The following is a 13,988-nucleotide window of genomic DNA, read 5'->3' as shown; positions in this document are numbered from 1 at the left end:
GCCCAATAGAGACCAGGTGAACTACCAGCTTTTAGGATACATCCTTAAAGGCTCCAACACCCCAAAGGGGGTCTCATAGGATTCCATCTGCGTCCTGCTTCAATAGTGAATAGGAAGGTCATTGAGCTAAAGCCTGCCAGGCTTACATGCCTTTGTTGTGAGGAAGAAGGGACACTGGAAGGTAGGCTTCCCCCTCGCTCCTCTAAGGGAGGGTTCAGTCTCTTCCAGCCCTGCTCCAGCCACCTATGACCTAACCTTGCCCAGAATGCTGGGGTTTGCCACTGAAGGCTGAAGGTGCCCAGGGCCATTGGCCCCATCTACAACAATGTGGACGAGCCTAGGCTATTTCTTTCAAGAAGCAGGTAAACTGATCTCATTTGCACAAGGGCCACTTAACTATGTCTTGCCTGAATAGTCAGGTTTTTTATTCTTCCCTTGAAGATCTCTGTTGTGGGTGTTGATAGTCCTATTTTCTGCTGCTTTGTTTAATATATAGTGTTTCCTTTATTCCTCCTACCTCAATGCCCCACTCATATCTCAGGCTGGGACCTACTCCTAATTTAGAGCTCTCTTTCCTCCTTTTGTCAACTTCTATTATGAATTTACCTTTGCCACCCATCTTAGTGTATCCCAAGGTTCTCTTTACCATGCCAAAGTTGCAGAGCTCCAGGGAAAAGCAACCTGGTCCCATCTCTCCAGGCAGAGGAGAACAGGAGCTCCATCTCCACACATGCTGCAGATGGCTTTTCCAGTCTACCTGAATCATTACCAGCTCGAAGCAGCGGTCTTTGGGACTTGAACGTGAGCTGCAAAGTATAGAATTGTGACAATCCCAGTGCCATGCAGACTTTTCCTGGATGTGGACTTTTCCTGGACTCCTGCTCCTGTGACAGCTCCTAACGATCTGAACTGGGGTTGGGTTGCATTTGCAGGGATTTGGAATGGCGTTGGGGCCAACTTGTACTTGGTGAACATGTTAAGGACACTACTCTTTTATGGATTCTTGCTGTATTGGCCAAGAGTTTGCTTAAAGGCTTTAATCACTGTAAAAAAAAATAGAAGACTGGATAAAGAAGATGTGGCATATATACACTATGGTATACTACTTAGCCATAAGAAATGATGACATCGAATCATTTACAACAAAATGGTGGGATCTTGATAACATTATACGGAGTGAAATAAGTAAATCAGAAAAAACCAAGAACTGCATGATTCTATACATTGGTGGGACATAAAAATGAGACTAAGAGACATGGACAAGAGTGTGGTGGTTACGGGGGGAGGGAGGGAGGGAGGGAAGGAGGAAGAGGGGGAGGGGAGAGGGAGGGGCACAAAGAAAACTAGATAGAAGGTGACGGAGGACAATCTGACTTTGGGTGATGGGTATGCAACATAACTGAATGACAAGATAACCTGGACATGTTTTCTTTGAATATATGTACCCTGATTTATTTATGTCACCCCATTAAAATTAATAAAAATTTATTTATAAAAAAATGAGATACGGTTGGCTCAGTGGTAGAGCATCAGCCTGGCGTGCAGAAATCCCAGGTTCGATTCCCGGCCAGGGCACACAGGAGAAGCGCCCATCTGTTTCTCCACCCCTCCCCCTCTCCTTCCTCTCTGTTTCTCGCTTCCCCTCCCGCAGCCAAGGCTCCATTGGAGCAGAGTTGGCCCGGGTGCTGAGGATGGCTCTGTGGCCTCTGCCTCAGGCACTGGAATGGCTCTGGTTGCAGCAGAGCGAAGCCCCAGGTGGGCAGAGCATTGCCCCCTGGTGGCATGCTGGGTGGATCCTGGTCGGGCGCATATGGGAGTCTGTCTGACTGCCTCCCTGTTTCCAACTTCAGAAAAGTACAAAAAATAAAAATTAAAAAAAAAATGAGATAGACCAGGGGCTCTCACTCTCTCTTGGTTTCTGCTATCAGCATTGCAGACGCCTCCCTGATCCCTTGTCCTCTATGGGAAAAGCAAGTTTTCTGCTTTTCTCTTGGCTTCTGTTGTGGCTTGCCTGTCTTGATGAGACACCAATAAACAGAATGGCCCACCATCCTCCGACTCCGCTGTTTCTTTACGGTCTGCCCAAATTCAATGAGAACCTGCATGTGAATGACCATGATGGTGGCCCCTGGCCATACAACCCCCCTCACTGGAAACCCAGGGAGCTGGAGAGTACAGGACACTACACTTTAGGGCCCATCCAGTGTTTTCCAAGCAGCAGCCCAGAGAAACTAAGTTGCTAGAGCTGTTCATAGATGTCCTTGTTTATAGGCAAACACTCTGGGAAGCTCTAGGTGACATAAAGCGAGGTAGACGTCTTTCCTACAGGACCGTCTCAGCCTCTAACAGGGACCAAAGTGTCCTGTGAATGTCCAGGAGGTGGAACATAGGCAGCGCTTCTCAAAGGGTTCCACATGACACCCACATTCAGGGCACAACCCATCCTCTCTGGATAGATACGGCCACTGTTCCACTTAATGTGGTTTTGGACACGTGGCTCACTACTCTAACCTCCTCATGCCACATCTCAGCATCTCAAGGTGGTAGAGAGCAAGAATGGGGTGGGAGAGGGGTGAAGGAGAGGGTGAGGTTGGCAGGCGCTGGTCAGAAGCACAGTTTTGTTCGCAGGGCAATGGAAGCCACAGACGGGTTTTAGTCCAGGAGGACATGAAGACAGATAGTACACTGCGCGGAGAGCAAGAGCAGATGGAAGGAGGGGGCACAGGGCAGGGTTAGGGAAACTGGTGCAGAATGGGCTGGACGTGGAAGGGAAGGAGGTCACGACCAGGTGGCTGGAAAGATGGGAGAATGCAGGGGAGCGAGGAGCGGAGGGTGGGACCAGGCAATGGGATTCATGGGAAGAGCCCAGATGGAGGCTCTGGGTCCCTGGGGAAGGGAGGCATTATGATCCCAGGCTGGGGGCCTGGCCCGTCTCTGTTCCCTGCCCCATGACCCATCTTGTCAGGGAGCTAGGGTCAGGCACCCTTTAGACACCTGGGGGTCCTATGGCAACTGTGGACTGACATAGTGGAGCACCTGAGGGAGCAGGAAGTGGAGAGTCTGGTTGGGGAGGGGGCTGCTGGCCTGACCAGTGCTCTATGGGTCCCAGGGGTTCAGATCTGACCACCCCTCCCCCAGGCATCTGCTGGTGGCACAGGGGTGGCCAGGAGAGAGACGCAGGGCTTCTGCCCCCAGGCTCCTGACTTCAGAGATGGGTTTTGAGGGTGGTCCAGTGAACCCCAGCTCTGCTCTGGGTCCATGCCTGTGCCCACCACCCTGGTCACCACTTCTGAGAAAAAAGGTGGAGTCAAAGCCCATGCCTGTCTCTCCTGCTGCACCCAGAGCCACAAGCCTAACTTAAGCCCTGACATCAGGCTGTAGTCGGGGATGTTGAGTCAAGGGGTAGAGGTCTGTGTATCTTCCCTGCTCTAAATGCAGGTAGGGAGCCTAACTAGAGGGCCAGCGAGCTGGCTGTCCCTCACCCCACATAAACAGCAGTTCCACTGAACAGGCCTTCCTGATGCTGCCACCCACTGCCCATCTCCCTCTGGGCCTTTCTGTTCTTACCTGGATCCTCCTCCCTGCTCCGCATCCATCTTCCCAGAGACCCCACTTCCTGCCAAATAAGAACCAAACTCTTAGAGAAACACCCACCCTCTGGAAGACAGCTTGCCCCCTTTGTAGTTAAATTCCACTGCTCTGGGCTCTCTTGCCAACTAAGTTAGGTGGGTTAGTAACAGCACCCCCTCTCCCAACAGAGCCACTGTTCCTTCTGTGCCAGCTACATCCACACAGAGGTGATGTTCCCAACAACCCAGAACCACATGCTAAAATCCTCACCCCACCAGAAAGCACTCAGTCAGAGCTGAATTATCCCTCCTCTGTGCATCTCGAGCTTCTGCTGCCCTCGTAGGTCCCATGTATGGACACACAGGCAACCACGTGAGACTCTCAGCCACTGAGAGCAGGGACTCCATCTTGTTCATCTCTGTTTCCCCCCTATCCCAGCATGGTGCTTGGCATACTGTGGGCATTGCTGGGGCCTAGGTGGACAAGATGGAGTAAGTTCAGCCTCTCATCCACTAGTAGCTCCATGACCCAATTCCCACCATTGCTTTTTTTTTAATTTTTTTTTCTGTGCCAGAGATAGAGAGAGACAGAGAGATAGAGGGACAGGCTGACAGGAAGGGAGAGAAATGAGAAGCATGAATTCTTCATTGCAGCACCTTAGTTGTTCATTGATTGCTTTCTCACATGTGCCTTGACCAGGAGGCTACAGCAGAGCGAGTGACCCCTTGCTCAAGCCAGCGACCCTGGGCTCCAAACCAGCGACCCCTGGGCTCAAGCCAATGACTATAGAGTCATGTTTACAATCCTACACTCAAGCCAGCAACCTCGGGGTTTCAAACTTGGGTCCTCTACATCCCAGTTCAATGCTCTATCCACTGTGCCACTGCCTAGTCAGGCCCACCCTGTTTTAAAGATCCTTATGAGCAGGCAGGCCAAAGCAGGTCTCAGGGGCCCCAATACAATGCACTCCCTGTATTGATAGTAGCTGGCCTTGGTTTCTAGCATGACCTCTCCCACATGCCTCCAGGCCCAGCATGGGCAGCTACCAACTACAGATCGCTTTGTAGCTCCCACCAGGAACCACTGAGGAATTCATAGGCAAAGGCTGACCTTGGCTATACCAGAGCCTCTCCCAAGAGGCCCCAGAACAGCACACTTGGTGGCTAGCTTTATACCACAACAGAGCACCTCCTGATTAGCTCAACCAGCAGCACACCCAAAGGGTGGTCTCGGCAGGCACCAGAGCTCGCTGAGGGCTCCATGGGGTCAGCTCGATACATGGTGGTCACGGCCAATACTCACAGCCAGTTGGCCTGAGAGTCATCCCCACTCACAAGTGTACAAACGTGCCAGCAGCAATCAAGACCCAGCTACAACAGGAGGACACACACAACCCACACAAGGGACACTCTTGGGGCACCTGGCTCAGGTGATCAGGGAGACTGCTCCACTGGGCCCCACAGACACCTACGACAAACCGCCACTCTTTCAAGACAGGAAGACAGAAGCTCTACCTAATAAATAGACACAAACATAAGGAGGCAGGCAAAATAAGGAAACTAAGAAACATGTCCCAATGAAAGAACAGAACAAAACCAAACAAAATACTGTAGAGATAATCAATCTATTAGATGCAGAGTTCAAAACACTGGTTAAAAGGATGCTCAAAGGACTAACTGAGAACTTCAACAAAGTGATAGGAAGCATATGAAAAGGACATAGAAGCCATAAAAAATAACCAGTAAGGGGGTTCTGGTCAAGATGGTAGCGTAGGTAAACAGTGTTCAGAACCTCCCTTGACCACATGAAAACTACAACTAAACTATGGAACAACCATCATTCAAAACCACCTGAAAGCTAGCTGAACTAAGGATGTAAAGAAGAAGCCACATTGAGACGGTAGTAGGAGCAGAGACACAGAACAAACTGGTTCTCACATATGGTGAATAAAAGTCAGAAGGGGTATCTCAGCTTTGGAAGTCTCCACTGAGGAGTGAGGGGTCCCAACTCTAGACCAGGCCCACAGACCGGGGTTCCAGTGCTGGGAAGAGAAGTCCCCACAACTTCTGTCTGTAAAAACCAGCAGGGATTGTGGCTGAGGAGGATGTACGCTCCTGAAGTCCCAGGAAGATCCTCTTAAAGGGCCCGCACATAGAATTACTCAGATTCACTCTCTCTGAGCTCCAGCGCTGGGGCACCAATTTCACAGGAACCAGGGATATACGGGTGTTGGTCAAATAAGTTTGTAAATATGATATATATGTTTGCTTGCTTATAGTTTGCATTGGATGTGGGGGACAGGCTGTAAGCAGGCCGGGTCGTTATAGCCTAAGGCTTAGTTTTAAGACTAAACTTTTCCCCAAACCCTTGACTGACTGCATGATATGGGTGGTGCACTCTCATGAAGAATCCCATTATGTCTCAGATAAGTGACTTTGTATCAGAGACTTCCTTGTTTGTATATTGGATTAAAGGTTTTGATTTCTATACTATAAAGTGGGGCAGACCGGAAGCTTGCTCTCTCGGTTCCTGAAATTAGCATTAGAGGAGAGAGCAGAGAAAGGAAAGCAAAGAAAGGCCATGTGGAGGAGATAAGAAGCAGCCAAGATGGTGGAGTGCTGAAGGAGAAGCCAGTTTGTGCAGAGAGAAGGAGATGGGGAACAGAGGTGAATAAGGCTGGTGAGCTAGAAACCTTTGATCCTAGGAAACTCGGATAAGTCAGTAGCTTTGTGAGCACTGAATGAGTGGGTTTTGGAGCCCAGTGTGTGTTTTTACTTGCCCACAGGGTGCAAGTTAGGATGAAAGATGACAGCCCACCAGCTTTTGGCTCCGTTGTTTCATTACCGACTGTCAGAATCCAATGTGAACCTGCATGGGCCAGACGACTGTGATGGTGGCTGTGACTACTGGCTTTACAACAGGGAAGAACTTAGCTGTCTGGCATCAGGGCAAAAGTAGGAGGGTAGCTCTCTCCCAGGCAGAAGTGCTGGCAGAAGTCATTGTTCCTTGCCTGAGCCCTTGTCCCACAGAGCCAGCAGGCGGGTGCCATATCTGAGTCTCCATCAACCTAGCTAACCCTGTTTGTCTATTCAGGTAATGCCCTGGGACTCCTGCCTGTAGATTCACCCGATGCTGTTTCCAGTGGCTTTTCCATATAAATGGCCTCTCTTGCCTTAGGCTTCAGAATTTACTAAAATCTCTCAAACAAGTAGCATCTGACCTCTGCATACCTTATACCTCTTGCTAAGTGGCCCCAGGCTGGGCACTAGTGGCTGCTTGCCTTGGTTCACAGCTTGGCCTCTCCTGGTAACCACCAAGCCCAGCACAACTAGCAGTTATCCGCACATCACTCTGTAGCTTGTGCTGCCTGGCCCCAGGCAGGTCACAGGCAGTGCTGACCTTGTACCTCCCAGGAGTTCCCAGAGCCAGTGTATCCAGTGGACAGCTTCAGACCAGACCTGATTACAACCCTATCATTCTCACAAGTGACACACTCAAGGGACGGACCAGGCAAGCCCCAGAGCCACGCTGGAGCAAGTTCTGCTCTGTAGGGTGAACTCCTGCACAACAGTTCCTCTGCTGTAGTCGCAGCTGGTCCTTGCAGCTGATTGGCCTGAAGGTCAATCCCTTCCAGTGACACCGACAGTAACCAAGGCTCAATTACAATAGGACAGTGCACACAGTTCACACAAGGTCATACCAGGAGCTGCTTGGATAACTAGGAAGCCTGTCCCACTGGGCCTTATGGAACACCTATTACACAAGGCCACTCTACCAAGTCAGAGACATAGCAGCTCTACCTTATACAAAGAAACAAACACAAGGAAGCAGCTAAAATGAGGAGACAAAGAAACACGGCTTAGATGAAAGAATAAAAAAAAATCTCCAGAAAAACAACTAAGTGAAATAGAGACAAGCAAACTACCAGATACGGAATTCAAAACAATGGTTATAAGGATGCCCAAGGAACTTAGTGAGAACTTCAGGGAATTTAGTGAGCAAGTAAGATTGAAGGAGGAGAAATCAGAAGAATGCAGAGGAGAGGAGGGCCTGCAATGTCTTACGCTCCAGGGGTCTTACGCTCCAGCCTGTGACCTCAGTGTTCAAGATCGAGGGAATAAAGTCAGACAGAAAAGTTTAAAAAATAACAAAATACAGCTGTAGACCTTGCTTGTTATCAGTTCCTTGAAATGAACTTGCAGCTCCAGCAAGAAGAATGAGTGATAGGGTTATCAAAAACAGACTCTCCAGCCACTCTCTTCTTCCCCTCCCTAACACTTAAGAAGTCATAGAAATCAGGCATTTGTCACATGAAAGCTAAAGCTGTACAGGTACATAAGACGTAAGAGATCTAACTTCGGGGAGCAAGTGTTTTGTTGCCTGTTTTGGGCTCACGCTGCTCTGCTGGCTAAATAAATCCTACTTCCTTTATCAAGTTGTCTGGGTGTTTTTGTCCTCCTTTGATTCCTGCAACAAGTGGCATCTGCAGTATGGGAAAATGAGTTTGTACAGGAATCCTGGTGGCTGTCCTTCAGCTCCCTCCTCAGAGCCACACACCCTACACTCTCCTCATCTGACTCTAGTCCACCAGGGGGCAGCATGAGCTGTATTTCCTGTGCCTGGCCAGGCTGCAGCTGAATTGGAGTCATCACTTCAGAATAAGTGCCCGTCCCCTGCTCTGCAGTCTTCTCTCCTCCATGGGTCACACAAACTAGGGTTTGCAAATTATGGCAGGTTACCTGAAATTCTTTATTATGAATCCAAGTAGCTTAATGTATTCTGAGGCTCTGGGAAACCTCCATGCATCACTATTAACCCTGACTTATCTTACAGGAAGATAAGCCAGAGTCCAGAAGTAAATAACTGCAGCCCTAGCCAGATAGCTTGGTTGGTTAGAACATCATCTCAATACGCCAAGGTTGTGGATTCAATCCTAGGTCAAGTCACATACAGGAGTCAGCCAATGAATGCATGAATGGATGGTCCAACAGCTTGGTGTTTCTCTCTCTCTCTCTCTCTCTCTCTCTCTCTCTCTCTCTTCCTCTGTCACTCCGAAATCAAAAGTAAATCAGTGCTGATCAAAACACAAAAGTAACTTAGCAAGAACTTTAACAGCATGAAAAACACATAGAAACCGTAAAAAAGAATCAATCAGAAATGAAGGATACACTAACTGAAATGTAGAATAATTTACTGGGAATCAACAGTAGAGTACATGATGCCAAGAACCAACTCAGCAATTTTGGATATAAGAAAGCAAGAAACACCCAATCAGAAAAGAAAAAAAGAATCCAAAAAAATGAAGATAGTGTAAGGAGCCTCTGGGACAACTCAGGCACACCAACATTCACATCGTGGGGGTACCACAGGAAAAGAGAGAGAGTAGGGAATTGAAAATCTATTTGAAAAAATAATAACAGAAAACTTCCTTAACCTGGTAAAGGAAACAGACATACAAGCCCAGGAAGCAGAGAGTCCTAAACAAGATGAACCCAAAGAGGCCCACACCAAGACACATTGTAATTAAAATTCCAAAGGTTAGAGACAAAGAGAATCTTACACACAGCAAGAGAAAAGCAATTGGTTACCTATAAGGGAGCTCCCATGAGACTAATATCTGATTTCTCAATAGAAACATTTCAGGCCAGAAGGGACTGGCAAGAAATATTCAAAGTGATGAAAAACAAGGACTTACAACCAAGATTACTCTACCCAGCAATGCTATCATTTAAAATTGAAGGACAGATAAAGAGCTTCCCAGACAAGAAAAGTTAAAAGAGTTCATCACCACCAAACAAGAAATGTTAAAAAGACTTCTTCAAGAAGAAAAAAAGGAGCATAAATATGTATAACTGCTCACAAAAATTAAGGGATATTTTATCACTTTATATTCATTTTGAAATATCCCCTAATTTTTGTGAGCAGTATAAAATGACAATAACTGCATATCTATTAATAATCACTTTAAATGTAAATGGATTAAATGCTTCAATCAAAAAGCATAAAGTAGCTGAATGGATAAGAAAATAAGATCCATATATATGCTGTCTACAACAGACTCACTTCAGATCAAACGACACAAACACAGATACTGAAAGTAAAGAGATAGAAAAAGATATTTCATTCAAATGAAAAAAAAAAGCTGGGGTAGCAATACTTATATAGGCAAAATAGACTTTAAAACAAAGGCTATAAAAAGAGACAAATAAGGACATTTCATAATGATAAAGGAACTGATCCAACAACAGGATATAACTCTTGTAAATATTTATGCACCAAACATAGAAGCACTTAAATATATAAAGCAAATATTAATGAACATAAAGGCAGAGATTAGACTAACAGTAATACAGTTATAGTAGAAGATTTTAACATCCCATTGTCACTAATGGATAGATCTTCCAGACAGAAAATCAATAAGGAAACAGAGGCCTTAAATGACACATTAGACCAGATGGATTTAATTGATATCTTTAGAGCATTTCACCCCAAAGCAGCAGACTATACATTTTTGTTCAAGAGCACATGGAACACTTTCCAGGACATACCACATGTTAGGCCACAAAACAAAATATAAGAAGCTTGAAATCATCAAGCATCTTCTTAAACCACAATGGTATGAAACTAGACATCAATTATAAGAAAAAAAAAAACCCGGCCTGACCTGTGGTGGCCCAGTGGATAAAGCGTCGACCTGGAAATGCTGAGGTCGCCGGTTTGAAACCCTGGGCTTGCCTGGTCAAGGCACATATGAGAGTTGATGCTTCCAGCTCCTCCCCCCCCCTCCTCTCTAAAAAATGAATAAAATTTAAAAAAAGAACTAATTAAAAAAAAAAAAACCTGAAAAAACACAAATACATGAAAGCTAAATAACATGCCACTAAATAGTGAATGGGTTACTAATGAGACCAAGGGGAAAAATCAAAATCAAAATATACTTTGAGACAAATGAAAATGAAAACACAATGACCGCACGCAAAATCTATGGGACACAGCAAAGGCAGTCCTAAGAGGGAAATTCATAGCAATACAGGCTTACTTCAAGAAACAAGAATATTTTTGGTTGTTACTTTTGAAACCAGTGACAAGAAGCTGCTGCAAAGCCATGTGATTGCTGTCTGTGGGCCTGGCCACAGCATGGCAGCTTGCCTGAGAGCAAAACATCACTGTGCATGAGAGCTCCAAAATCGTGGCATCACTTGGCATGAACAGCATTTTATATCATCATGGCATACATCCTTCTGAAACCTTTACTCAACTGCATAATATGGACTCACCTCACTTGTAACTACTGATTCTGAGCTCATGAAATACATAAATAATGTGGTGGAACAAGCAAAAGATTGGTTATCCAAGTGTCCAATTCAGACACTTGTGATAGTCATCTCAAATATTCAAAGTGGTGAGACCCTTACAAGATGGCAGTTTGATATTAAGTATAACAAGACTGCCAGGGATGACAGCACACCCAGAGAAAGTTCTTAGAGAGCGACCCAATATGAAATCTACTCAGTGATCAGACAAATGACATTTCTGCTGCTGTTGAGTTTCTTGTTCATTTGATCTACTGATCTAGACAAAGACACGGTTATACCTGAAAAGTTGGAAGAGTCAGAACCACACAGTTCATGACCAATTCTGCACAAGTCTGTTCACATTCCCTCACTACTACAATCCACAACATACACAGCTTGATCGCCTACAAAATCCTTATTCATGCCTGATGATGAGACAGGAACAATAACGTCATTCTCAAATATGTATTTCCTGGAACCAAATCATCTTTAGCTCATGTTTTATATTTCACTGAGAATATTTAGGTGGGGAAAGTTTAACATTATACTTTACTGAATTGTGCATAATTGTTCTATTTTTACCTGTTTGACTTTCCATAAGAGTGACATAATTTTTTTGCACACTGTTTAAGAGGGAACTGGCAGATTACATCAGCATTATAATGTCAATTTTTTTTAAGGTGGTAACTGTAGATGAAAAAACTTTTGCTATAAAGCTAAATACCTTCCTAAATCAGACCTTGTGGTCAGGTAGCTTGACTCAGAATATATTGTAGATAAGTACAAAATAAAGCAAAAGAAGTCTGAATAGTCACACTGACCAGGCAGTGGCACAGTGAACTGGGATGCAGAGGACCAGGTTCAAAACCCCAAGGACACCATCTTGAGTGCAGGTTCATCCGACTTGAGCTCAGGCTCACCAGCTTGAGCACAGAATTGCTGGCTTGAGTGTGGGATCATCGACATGACCTGACTTGAGCCCAAAGGTCACTGGCTTGAAGCCCAAGATCACTGGCTTGAGCAAGGGGTCAATCGCTCTGCTGTAGCCTCCCAGTCAAGGCACATATGAGAAAGCAATCATTGAACAACTAAGGAGCTGCAACAAAGAATTGATGCTTTTCATCTCTCTCCCTTCCTGTCTGTCTGTCCCTATCTGTCCCTCTCTCTGACTCGCTCTGTGTCTGTCAAAAAAAGAGAAAAAAAGTCTAAATAATCAGACTCTTTGTTTAGGTCCGAACATGACTGATAATCCACAATAACAAAATATTGCTATTAGGTCCTTTTGCCATTTATTTCATTTTTATAGTTTTTATACTGGAAAAAAAATCTCCAGTTATTCTATTTTAATGTATATAACTTACACCTACAAAGCTATTGCTATTTTTACTGCTTAAAATTCCAGTGATACAGAAATCTTAAAAATGTCTTTGTGTGGCCTTAGCCAGTTTGCACAGTGGATAGAGTGTCAGCTCAGCCTGCAGACATCCCAGGTTTGATCCCCAGTTAGGACACACAAGAGAATCTGCTTCTCTTACACCTCCCTCTCACCCTTTTCTCTCTCTTCTCCTCCCTCAGCCAGTGGCTCTATTAGTTCAAGCATCAGCCCAGGGGCTGAGGATAGCTCCGTTAGTCCGAGCATCAGCCCCAGACAGAGGTTGCCAGGTGGATCCTGGTTGGGGCACATGCAGGAGTCTGTCTCTCTATCTCCCCTCCTCTCACATACATACATACATACACACATAAATAAATGTCTCTTGTGGTTTATAAAGTTAAGTTTTAAATGACAATTATAAATATGGTTAAATATGTATGTTTTAATAAAACATTTAGGATAAAACCTCTCAGCAAAATGGAAATAGAACGTAACATAATAAAGGCCATATATGACAAACACCATACATACAGTAACTAATACCATGCTCTGAAGTGTGGCAAAGAAAGGTTCTTTTTTTTTTTTTTAGATTTTATTTATTCATTTTTACTGGAGAGAGAAAGAGAGGAAAGAGATAGAGAGAATGGGGTGGGGAGAGCAGGAAGCATCAACTCCCATGTGTGCCTTAACCAGGCAAGTCTGGGGTTTTGAACCAGCAACCTCAGCATTCCAGGTCGATGCTTCATCTACTGTGCCATCACAGGCCAGGCAAAGAAAGGCTCTTAACAGAAATAATTTTTGGCAAAATTTATTTTCTCTAAAACAAAGAGACTTTTAGCAGAACTTACTTTTTCTGAAAAGACTCCCTATTCCTGGCCTGGAGGCTGGTCTCCCAGACTGTGGCCTTGGGTTAGCTTTGCAAGGTTGCAGGTGTTCCCAGAATGTTTCTCCCTGAATTAACCCTATAGATAAACATTGTAAGACAGTGTGTTTCACTGCTCTGTTTTACTGCTATGCTTTCTCCCCTCCCCATTCCTCCATCAGTATGTAATTCTGCCTATAAAACCTAACTCCAAACTGTGCTCTGGACCGCATTAACTTGAAGGGCTTCGGCCTCCTTGTGGTCCGCATGCACAGCTAGCTAATAAAGGCTCCTTAATTACCTAATTTGGTTTTGTGATTGTGTGGCAAGACATTTGCTTCTCGTTGTTCTGATACAACAGCTCAAGCTAAAAGCATTTTCATTAAGATGAGGAAGAAGACAAGGATGTCCAACTCCACCACTTTCATTCAACACAGTATTGAAAGTCCTAGCCACAGCAATCACACTAGAAGAAATAAAAGGCATCACAATTAAAAAAGAAATAAATAAAACTGTCATTATTCATAGATGGCATGATACTATACAAAGGGTACCCTAAAAATTCCACCAGAAATGATTACGCCTGATAAATTCAGTAAAGTAGCAAAATACAAAATTAACACTCAGGAATTGGTTGCATTTTTATACACCAAAAACTATCAGAAAGAGAAATTAAGAAATCAATCTTGTTTACAATTGCATCAAAAAAGTAAAATATCCAAGAATAAATTTAACCAAGAAGGGAAGAGACCTGCAGTCAGAAAATTGTAAGACTTTGAAGAAAAAAAATGAAGATACAAATAAATGAAAGCATGTACCATACTCATAGATAGGAAGAATTACATCATTAAAATGTCTATACTACCTAAAGCAATATATAGATTAAATG

At 44.8% G+C, this 13,988-nt stretch overlaps 1 pseudogene; it reads left to right on the top strand.

Moving 5' to 3' along the window:
- The window catches only part of LOC136335545 (mitotic spindle assembly checkpoint protein MAD2A pseudogene), a 54,953-nt pseudogene extending 43,659 nt beyond the window's left edge, over positions 1–11,294 (top strand).
- Positions 11,295–13,988: the final 2,694 nt, after the last annotated feature.

The sequence above is a fragment of the Saccopteryx bilineata genome, chromosome 4 (assembly GCF_036850765.1).
Source record: "Saccopteryx bilineata isolate mSacBil1 chromosome 4, mSacBil1_pri_phased_curated, whole genome shotgun sequence".
Lineage (NCBI taxonomy): Eukaryota > Metazoa > Chordata > Mammalia > Chiroptera > Emballonuridae > Saccopteryx > Saccopteryx bilineata.
Note: the sequence above shows the minus strand (reverse complement) of the source record. Positions and strands in the feature narration are given on the sequence as shown.